The sequence below is a fragment of the Cynocephalus volans genome, chromosome X, assembly GCF_027409185.1.
Source record: "Cynocephalus volans isolate mCynVol1 chromosome X, mCynVol1.pri, whole genome shotgun sequence".
Classification (NCBI taxonomy): domain Eukaryota; kingdom Metazoa; phylum Chordata; class Mammalia; order Dermoptera; family Cynocephalidae; genus Cynocephalus; species Cynocephalus volans.
This window is the reverse complement of record NC_084478.1, coordinates 40,333,374-40,343,045: the sequence shown is the minus strand read 5'-3', so window position 1 is coordinate 40,343,045 and position 9,672 is coordinate 40,333,374.

Below are 9,672 nucleotides of genomic sequence, written 5' to 3'. Positions count from 1 at the left end.
GTATTTGTTCATAATTTTTTTTAAAAAATTATCTCAATATTTTGATCAATGTCACTCTTGATTTGGGCAGTTTCCTCTGAATAAAATACGATTTGTGATTTACTCCTACAAACCTCTACCCTCATCATTTTATATTCATAATCCATATTTACTTTAAAAATTATCCACAGAATGAAATGACTGAGCCCAATTTCAAACAAAACCTTGTATTTGATCTGTATGAACACAGATTTGGGCCACTTTCCTTAATGGTGTCTCAATTTAACTGCAATTGTATTGTACTTGGAATCTCTCTGGGGCACACGTGGCATTTTGCTAAGACTTCTGGCAGCACAACCGCTTACAGTTCAGTTGATAATACATACTTCTTGACTGAGGAGTTCAGAAAGACTCTATTTAATTGTACTTTCCACTGCTTGCTGCCATGTACAAAAGAGCCAAGTAAAGAAGGTTCATCTTTTCCTCTCCAAGGTGCTGATTTGCATATTTAAACATTCCATGGATGCTCTCCCAGTTGCAGCTCAGTGGCTAATGTTTAAGCACATATTTGCATTTGAAAAAAAAAGCTGTGAAAAGAAGGAAAATATACATTTGATCAAAGAAATGCTAATGAGAATTTAACATAGCTTTAACTTTCCATTCTTGTTCAAAGGGTTAGTATGACCTCTTGGCTACAGAACTAAATCTATGGTTTGTAAGCAGTTCTGAGGACTTCAGGTAGGAAATAATTTAACTCTATGGGCCTCTGAATCTTTATTTATCCAGGGAGTGGTGCCTGGAATCTTTGCTGATGGAGGTTTAGCATTAGTTTATTACCAATAAAACTGAACTTCAGTATAAAGTCTCCCCCAAATAGTTGAACCTCAGTTTTTCTCCCATATGCAAAGCAAGCAAGTTTTGAATAAAATTTCAAAAAAAAAGTCCTTATAGGAAGGGGAAGAGAAAGGAAGAGAAAAATTTTCTGCCTGTGTATTTTGCTTTTTTATTTTTATTTTTTATTATAATTTATCAATATACAATGTAGTTGATTTTTTAAAAAAATTTGGTGGTAATAGTGAGCATTCGAGTGTAGACAGTTTTGCTTAGATGCTGAAGGCAGCTGAAGACTACTTGCCTCTGAAATACCAAACATGTGGTGTTTCCATGAAGTAGCACCATGTGCTGGGCTCTAAGCAGAGGCTTCAGCCTCACACATCCTATCCTTCTCATTGATTTGTGGTAGCCAGTCTCAAAAGATGGCTCCATGAACCATGTCTTCCAGAATTCATGCCCTTGTTGGTCCTCTCCCACAATGAATCTAGGCTAGCCTTCTGACTTGCCTCACTTTAACCAATAGAATGTGCTAGAAGTCATGCTAAACTTTAAGAAGTCCTGGCTGCCTTCATTGTTGCACTTTCGGAAAAACTGAGCTGCCATGTGAGAAGTCTAGTAGTCATCTGCGAAGACCATGTGGAGAGAACTTGTGGAAGAGACAAGTGGGGAGCAGAGGCCCTGAACCAGTACATGGAGAGGGAGAGAGCTGCAGCCATCCTAGCATCCCAGTTTAGCCTCCACATGCATGACTCCATCCCCATCTCCAGTATGTCCACAACTGCATGAGAGACCCTAAGTGAAACCAATGCAAGGACCGCCCAGCTGACCCCAGCTGAGTTCACTCCAGTCAGTTCACATGAGAGGTAATGTATTAGTCAGGGTTCTCCAGAGAGACAGAATCAACAGGATATATTATAATTATATGAGAGGGATTTATTAGGGGAATTAGCTCATGTGGCTATGAAGAAAAGTCCCACGATAGGCCATCTATAAACTGGATGCCAGTAGCATGGCTCAGTCCAACTCCAAAGGCCTCAGAACCAGGGAAGCTGATGGTGTCCTTGGTGTCAGTTCTGGAACCCAAAAGCTGAAAAGTCTCAAGCTGTGATGTCCATGGACAGGAGAGAAAAGTGTATCCCAGCTCCAGCGGCTTGAGAGAGCTTCACCTCTTTCCTCTGTCTTTTGTTCTCTTCGGACCCCCAGTGGATTGGATGGTTCCCACCCACACTGAGGGTGGGTCTCTCACACCCAGGCCACTCAGACTCTCATACTAATCTCTGCTGCAAACACCCTCATGTACACACCTGAAAAGATTGCTTTACCAGGTTTCTCAGCATTAATTCCTCTAACCAAGTTGACATCTAGAATTAATCTTCACAGGTGATCAAATGATTGTTGATTTAAGCCACTCATTTTTGGGGTGATTTGTTATACAGCAATAGAGAACCAAATCAACGTACTTCTTCTGTCCCTCTTTGCACATGTCTCTCCTTCTCTTTCCTTGCGCATCGTGGAGACGTGAGAGGTGAGAAACGATTGCATTGGTTCAAAGACAAGCATTATATGCCCTTCTTTGGCCTTCTGCTGCTCCTCTCCCCAGAACCATATAGACCCCGACTAGCCCATGGCTCTGATATAGCACATCAAGCTCATAAACTGAGTGTATGTTTAGGTTTGGTTTGGTTTTTCTTACAGCTAAATTGGTGAAATACTGTACTTAGAGATGTGAGGATAAATGTTCTTAATTGCACCCTGTTAAGGATCTTCCCAGCCACCAGTGATAAACTACAGCTTAAACATGTTTTGGACAAAGCAAAATAAGGTGGAATCAAAAGATACTACACATATTTTCGTTTAACATTAAGGCAACCAAAATTTTAAGGTCTGATCCCTACTCTGCTTTCAATAATACTAGCTACCCTTTATTTAACACCTTCTATGTGCTATGCCATATACATATATGGCATATATATAACTTTTAACCTGTATTCACAATGACCCAGTAACAATGGCCTTCCTTGTCTTCCTTAAACGCACCAACTTCATTCCTGCATCAAAGCCTTTGTATCAGCCGATTCCTTGGGCAGAAGGGCTGTTAATACCAGATCTTTTCCTGGTTGTCCCTTTCTCTTGATTCTAGGTTCAGCCATAATTTTACCTCCTCCAACTAGCCTTCCATTGTCACTCTATGTAAATTAACCTCCTTAAGTAGTCACTTCCTATCATATCCCCATGATTTATATTGTCATTGCATACATTCCTGTCTGAAATTTTCCCATCGATTTGGGGACTCTCCTCTTGTGTCATCCTCTACCAGAAAGTAAGACCCATGGGTAAGAAGTATTGTTTATCCGATTTCAAGTATGTCCCCAGCACCCAGAACAATGCCTGGCATTAATGAATGAATGGAGCAATGAAGAAAGGAACCTTTACAACTTATCTTCATGGAAGGTATTACTGTCTATCTTTTTTTCAGATGTGGAATTCAAGAAAAGAGGTCACAGAACATGCTCAAGGTCTCTCGACTTAAAATAGGCAACATACCTGCTCTTTACCCTAGCTTGTGGTCCCTGCTAGGGCTTTCATGTGGTCAGGTCAGCAGATAAACAACTCTGGTAAACACAGTGTTATAGGGAGCTCTACAAAAGACCAAAACAGATGACCAGAGCGGAGTAAACAGCAGGTCTTCTGTGCCAAAATCTCAAAACCATTTCTAGGAACATTTCTGTGGTGCTTTTTCTCCCTACATTTAAGAGGTGAATGAGGTCTACTGTGTATAATTCAATTATTAAACATCATCAGCTTAAGTCAATAGATCTTAACAGTGTATTGAGTTTATTTAACCAAAAACATGTGACACACAAGTTGAAGATTAAGGTTATCTTCTAAGACTGAAAGTAGACGAAGTACTTAAGGGGATGAGCTGTCCAAGGCAGAAATTTACAAATGCCTGGCTGAGAAGTTTTGTTAACACCAGTATTCCAGGCAGGGAGAACCAAACATAGCTACATTGTCATATCTAAGGCTATACTATTTAATAGGAAGGTGAAGGGCATCTGTGAGTACAGAATAGGGAAACACCAATAGTCAGAAGTTGTCTTTGTTTTTCTAATTCTGTGTCAGGAAGAAAATGCCCAGAACAGAGACTTCGAATAGCAGCTATATCTCAGTGGTGGAGATAGATGCATCACGACACTTGACATAAGTATTTTCTATTAACTTTTCTCTTTACAATTTCACGTTTCCCAAACAAACGTCTGATTATGACTTGGCTTTTCGACAAAGTAACAAGAACATTCTGGTCTTTCTGACCACAAGACATTTGACAATGTCTTAAATGCTTGGTTTGCATGAATCTGTGCAAGAAAGAATGATCTACCTCTGTGATCATTCCTTGAGCTGACTCCCTGCATCTGTTGACCTTATCACAGAAAGATTGAATTCTACAACTACGATACGGACCTTGGACTGTATCTACGTGACAACCCATTAGCATTGGACCAAGAAACCTTAGAACATTAAAGAAAGGGAAAAAGACACATATTCTCTCTCTCTCTCTCTCTCTCTCTCTCTCTGTGTGTGTGTGTGTGTGTGTGTGTGTGTATGTGTGTGGTTAAAGGTAATTCCCCCCCCCCCACTTTTTAAGATAAAGATTATAGAGAGAGAAAAACAAGAACTCTATATTGTTAGTTTAGTCAAATTTTTAGATGAATTAGGAAGTATCAATATATTTTGATTCAGTGATGTTATGTAGGACAATTGGGGTTGGGTGAAATAGCAACATAGAAGGGTCAACTTCTATGAGTTAATTTTTCATTGTTATTTTTATTGATCTAAATGCTTTTTTGCTTTTCCCAATAAATTCCTATAATACTTTTCTGAGCAAATGCATCCACCCACTCTTGATTTTAGCATTTCCTCTGGGCACGACCTAATATAGTAGTAACTGCAAACTTTCACACAGATGTTCAAAATATAGAATAACTGTGCATCATTAAGAAGCAGTAATACTTACCATGGGTATACAAACATCTGTGATATACTAGAAATTAGGTTTTCATTTTGGTGCCCTCGGCCTCTTGGAAGAAATGTTTTACAAACTTAAAAAAAAAAAATCTATATTAGTCCATTACTTTTTTACACACCATAGTGCTGCAGGTACAATACCTCATGTCTAAAAAATGTGATTTTTTCTGTTTTTGGTCAAAGTCTTGTCCCCAGTGAAGAATGCTGTTTTTCAGTTTCTGATATTTTTCTTAATTAGAAGGAGTTTATAGAACCTCCTTAAAACCACTTACTGGATAATACTTAGAAAAACATATATGAAGATTCCTGCATCTTGTCTGAAATCATTATCTTCTTAAATGATCTAGCCTGTCATTTTAATATTCAAGATACATTTGTAGCCTTGTAGCTACTACTTGGTCCCCAAACCACTCACAGTTACATTTATAGATTTCAAAGGTGGTATCTAAACTAAGCATGGTTACATTGTGTGGGATATATATACACACATGTAAAAAACATATATATACACACACGGGAATATACACATAACAAATATTAACCAGCACACCATTTTTGTAAATATGTTCTGTTTAAAATAATTTTCCTAGTATTTTTACCCCAAGACCTACATTCACTAACAGTTAGGTATACATAGAACCTCTTATAAATTCAAGATCTTCCTATATTAGTTTTGATGTCATAAATATTTAATAAGAAGTATGGGGTGCTATTAACTAGTCTTATTGTAATTAATATTAAAAAATAAATATAATTTTAGACTAAAGCATGAAGAATAAAAATTCTTCCAAAGACAAAACTTTTTAATATTTTTCTTGGGTATGGATATATATTTACGCATTGGATGGTAAACCATACTGATAATTATTTCTAGCATTATACTCACAAATATGGATTTTCTTTTCTGTTTTCAGGAGCTACTGCCATTGATTAAAAGAAGTTTGCATACTCAACTTATTCACATTGCTTTATTTTGTTGTTGTTATTATTGGTAGTATTGTTCAATTCACACACACAAAAAAATTATTTCAAGTCATCATATCCTTGCATTTAACCAGTGAAAGTAATCTTGAAATAAAACATTTTTACAAACTGGACACATACCCTGTTTATTTTCTCTGAAAGTTGTACTCCATAAAGCAAGTCCATTTTTTAAACCTTTCCCAGTATTATACAAAAATATTCTTATGCAAGTAATAAATTTATCTTAAACATCCAACTTTTTGAAATTTAAAGCAGTCACACAAAAAGTTATCACTGTTAATTTTTAATCTAAACATGGAACACTTTGTGCTTATACAAACTGCTGTTATCATGTGCTCATATATTCTTTACATGAATCTGGCAAATATACTCTGCCATTAGGCATTAAATTATGTAAAAAAGTATAATCAGTGCAGAACTTGCCTATTTCTAAACAATGTTCTTCAACCATCCTCAACTACAATTGTTTATATATATAATTTTTTTGGAAAAAAATTTAAGGCAAGTGCAATCAAAATTACAAAATCACTACCTCTATTGCTAACATATGCAGCATTCATATTGAGTGACTGATCTCCTTCCCTCTCAAAATGAAAGTACAACTGCTAAGTACGTTATACCTGCTACACACAGTCAGCAATGTAGTCTTATCTACAAGCCACAGTTAAAATCTTTAGAGATACCAACACAAAAGTACCCTTCTCCAATGCTACACCAACAGAAATCTCTGCTATCTCCTTCCTGTGATTTCTCACCCCATGTCCAATTTCCTCATGAAAATACACAGCAAGTTATTCAGACGCCTGATTGAAGATGACTATGAATACAAGGTCACCTTGTGGTGCAGGATATTTAAGGTGCGGTACTCATAAGATTATCAGTGTAAATTTACTTAATTCTATTGTGTTTCTATTTCACTTCAGTGATGGTATGGATTCTGGAAAGAGAAAACTAAAAAAAATCTTATCAGTAACTGTATTTCTAAAGTTAGGCTTTGCTGAGGACATGTTATTTGCTAAGGATATAATTTAAATGGAATCTGAAAACTAAGTTATTTCACAGCCTTGGAAAAATAAAATCGACTAAGAGATAGGGACCCCATGGTAATTAATTTGGTTCTTTCACAAGCTTTTCTTATGGTGGTTGCTGAGTGCAATACCTCCTCCGTTCTTTGTAAATAAATAATTCAGGGCTACCATGTAATGGAAAAAGTAGGAAATGGAGACAGTCACAGAATTTTTATGGGAAAAGTAAGAATGAGCTGACTCTCTCCTTTAAGATAAAATGCATGTCCTTAAAGAAAAGTTAGTTGAACAGAAACCTAGGTATTTATTTTTAGCCCCTGCAAAAATAATTTGCTGGATAATTTCTTGATGGAATGCATTACCTTGATAACTCATAGCTGTTTATTTAATGTGGCACACGTATTGATTAAGCTTATTTAAATGTATTGATAGTGTGTGTTTTTAATTTTACAGTGCACGCACATTACACATGCATACTACATGCTTCTCATTGTCACAGTTGACAAATTTGAACTGCTGTTGTCCAGAATACATTCTGAAAATAAATTAAGCTAAATCGGTTTGTTGTCTCTTTCAGTTTAGTGTAGCAACTGCAAAAGCTATATTTCACCCAATAAAATTTACGATTGAATATTATTTTTTGAATGTCCTCATGTTATAAAGCACTAGATGGTAAGAAGGCCTACAGTGACTATAAAGTCACTAGGATATGAGTGGAATCTTAAGAAACTTAAAACCAACTCTGCAGAAACTTTTTAATGTGGCTACTCCACGAAGAACGTATAAGAATATTTTTTCTTAACAGGAGCCATGTCCTTAAGATATGCACTTAGGATCAGTGACATCATTGGTTCATAAGAACCTTACATCAGATAATATTGTCTTCTTAAGAAACAGAAGCTAGCAACCTCAACACTGGTAGTCATTTCGGGCAAGACAAGGGTCATAGAGATCAAAATTACCTGAGTAAGATAAATATATACGGCTAAAAGTATATTGTCAGACTAAGTGATTGGGGGTCAAATAAAGAACCAACTGGTTTGTCATTGCTGTGTAGGTTGTCACTTTGCTGAAATAATGCAAGATGACACATTTAACTAATCTCACATAGAATTAACTATATTTATTGGCACTCCGTGAATATAGTCATAAAAATTTCCTGGGGTTCAATTGTTGTGGAGTGAGAGCTAGAAATCTATGCTTTTAGCAAATGCTACAAGTGACTCTTATGCTAAAGAGCATTTGGAAAACTCTTTATTAGAGTTATTATTTTGATTAATTGATCATTATCCTGAGAAACAATAAGTGTTACTTAAGTCCAACAAATTTGAATAATTTGATACTTAAAAATATTTATTTTGACAACCAATGTCTTTGGTATCCCTGTCTAATTTTGCTATTTTTCTTACTTAAAAATGAAAACAGAAGTGACAATAGACTTGTATTCTCTTAGAAGGAAGGTGAATTTTTAATTAACACTTAATTAGCTTATTTTTTCTGTTAAACTGTGTAATTACTTTAAAGCCATATATTCCAAAGCAAAGCTGGGCTATCGTTTTCTTGACTAATTATTTTTTTCTTCTTCTTGAGTTATTCCCCAATAAAGTGTAATTGTCTATAGCTCAGGGTTTTTTTCTATCTGGAATTCTTCTTTGTGAGTTCTGATGTAACAATTTGGGAGGAATTATTATAAAAGGAAGGCCCAGTTTATGGTGACATTCATCCACTGCAGTCTTGAATTTTGCATCCCAAAGAGTGACCGCAGTTGTAATGACATAAACAACAAATCCTGCACTTGTGTTTCTCAAACAACAGTCTGTGGGCCTCCACATTAGAATCACCCAGAAAGCTTGTTAAGTAAATAGATTTGGGGCCCCACTCCAGTCCTGTTGGGGTTCACTCTGAATTTCCATTTTTAACAAGCTTTCCAGGCAATTCTTCTGAAGCCTAAAATTTGAGACCCACCTGTTTGGCTCCTATAGTTTTCAACTCTGGTTGTTCTATGGAATCACCTGGAAAGCTTATTAAAAAAAACCCTAACTTTAGGGACAAACCCCAGATGAGTAATGTATGTCTGAATCTCTGGTACTTTAGGACTTTTTAAACTTTCCCAGGTGATTCTAAGTGCACCCAGGACTTTGGACTATTACTAATAGGCCTCTTAGCAGGATGCTATAAAAGAACTATTTCGCCTCTCACCAAATCTTTCTGTCACAGTATCAAGCATACCAAAATCATTATTTCTATTCATACATTAAAATATTTAGTAATCAATTTCTCATTTTATTTAGGAAAAGTATGCTGAGAAATGGTTGTTTAGCCTGAGGCCACCTAAGAAAGGATTTGCATCAAGAGACCTGTTTTTCTTTCAAGTTCATAATTATCTAAACAGTCCTTTATTGCTGAAAACAATAAGAGAACTAGGATATTACATTGCTTAATTTAAATCAGTTATTGATTTTCATAATCTTATAGTTCTGTTTATTGTTTTTGCAGGCTGTTGGCATGTTCTTCTGCTCTCTGTTTTTTGGGAAGTTTCACCTTTTATTAGTGTGTGTTCGTTCTTTCATTTGTTTATTTATTATTCTGCCAGAAGTTAGAAAATTAACTGCCTTAGCAGTTTTTCCATAAATCACTTGTTCACAAGCATATTGGCTTTTGCCATGTATCACCTTTCCTAGACTATTATTTAACTGTTTTAATTTAAATCATGTAAGTATATATCCTTCTATCATATAAGCAAGATTATAAATGGTATTCATAAAATCTTGAGTTCGATGCACTGTTTAAGTTTTTTTAAAGTCCTGGTAAATTTTAAATCAAA